The sequence below is a fragment of the Mustelus asterias genome, unplaced genomic scaffold, assembly GCF_964213995.1.
Source record: "Mustelus asterias unplaced genomic scaffold, sMusAst1.hap1.1 HAP1_SCAFFOLD_525, whole genome shotgun sequence".
In the NCBI taxonomy this organism is placed as follows: Eukaryota; Metazoa; Chordata; class Chondrichthyes; order Carcharhiniformes; family Triakidae; genus Mustelus; species Mustelus asterias.
The window spans coordinates 307,375-309,330 of record NW_027590476.1 but is presented as its reverse complement, the minus strand read 5'-3'; positions in this window follow the sequence as shown (position 1 = coordinate 309,330).

Sequence of the window (1,956 nt, the reverse complement as noted above, 5' to 3'; positions counted from 1 at the left end):
ACATCTTTGGACTGTGGGAGGAAACCGGAGCACCCGGAGGAAACCCACGCAGACACAGGGAGAATGCGCCAACTCCACACAGTTAGTGACGCGAGACCAGAATTGAACCCGGGTCCCTGGTGCTGTGAAGCAGCAGTGCTAACCACTGTGCCACCGTGCCGCCCCAGATAGTCCACATCTTTTCCCGAAGGTAGGGGACTCCAAAAGTAGAGGACATAGCTTTAAGGTGAGAGGGGAGAGATGCAAAAAGGCCCAGAGGGACAATTTTTTCACACAGAGGGCGGTGAATGTCTGGAAGAAGCTGCCAGAGGCAGTAGCAGAGGCGGATACAATTTTGTCTTTTAAGAAGCATTCAGACAGTTACATGGGTAAGGTGGGTAGAGAGGGATATGGGCCAAATGCAGGCAATTGGGAGTAGCTCAGTGTTAAAAAAAGGTGGCATGGACCAGTTGGGCTGAAGGGCCTGTTTCCATGCTGTAAACCTCTCTGACTCTATGACATGGGGGACAACGGTCAGACTCCGCACAGACAGTAACCCAAGCCGGGAAGCGAACCCTGGTCTCTGGCGCTGTGAGGGAGCAGCACTAACCACTGTGTCACCTAGTCTCAGACTATCTGATCTTATTATTGTTGGGTAAACAAATATATATATATATATAGAGAGAGAGAATATAATGAATGATATGAATGAAAAGAGTTTCCACAGCTGGAATCGTGATCTGTGTGGATGAGCAATCCAAATTAAGATGATTTGCAGAGATACAATTTAAAATTCACTTTGTTATATGACTGCATCATATAACCACGATTTTGCAAATTACGGGTCTGTGTGAATTATGGAAAAAGCTATTCGATTTCCCATTCATCTGGTTTTCTTGTCGAATTACCTTTCTTTTTACTGAGTTACCTTTTAGATCAACACTAAATCTCAGATCCTGGCAACAAGAAGGTCATTTATTCTTGTTTTCTTTTGAATATTAATGTCTCAAACGGATAAGTAGCGACCGTTTGGTAAATAAGACAACTGCAAATGACTTGCTGGGACTGAAAGGGCTTCACAAAATTGATGTGAGCTTAATTTTCAGCTTATCTGGATTTGATTTGATTTATTATTGCCACATTTATTAATATATAATGAAAAGTATTGTTTCTTGCGCGCTATACAGACAAAACATAGAGAAGGAAAGGAGAGAGTGCAGAATGTAGTGTCACACTCATAGCTAGGGTGCAGAGAAAGATCAACGAAATGCGAGGTAAGTCAATTCAAAAGTCTGACGGCAGCAGAGAAGAAGCTGTTCTTTCGTCGATTGGTACGTGACCTCAGATTTTTGTACCTTTTTCCCGAAGAAAGAAGGTGGAAGAGAGAATGTCCCGGGTACGTGGAGTCCTTAATAATGCTGGATGCGTTGCCGAGACAGCGGGAAGTATAGACAGAGTCAATGGATGCGAGGCTGGTTTGCGTGATGGATTGGGCTACATTCAAAACCTTTTGTAGTTCCTTACAGTCTGGGGCAGAGCAGGAGACATACCAAGCTGTGACCCAACCAGAAAGAATGCATCTGTAAAAGTTACTGAGATTCGTAGCTGACATGCCAAATTTCCTCAGTCTTCTGAGAAAGTAAGAGGCGTTGGTGGGCTTTCTGAACTATAGTGTCAGCATGTGGGGATCAGGACAGGTTGTTGGTGTTCTGGACAACTAAAAACTTGAAGTTCTCGACCCTTTCTACTTCGTCCCCATTGATGTAGACAGGGGCATGTTCTCCTTTACGCTTCCTGAAGTCGATGACAATCTCCTTCATTTTGCTGACATTGAGGGAGGGATGACTGTGGCTGCACCAGTTCACCAGATTCCCGATCTCATTCCTGTACTCTGTCTCGTCATTGTTTGAGATAAGTTTATTTATTATTGTCACATGTAGGCTTACATTCGCACAGCAATGACGTTGTGAAAATCCC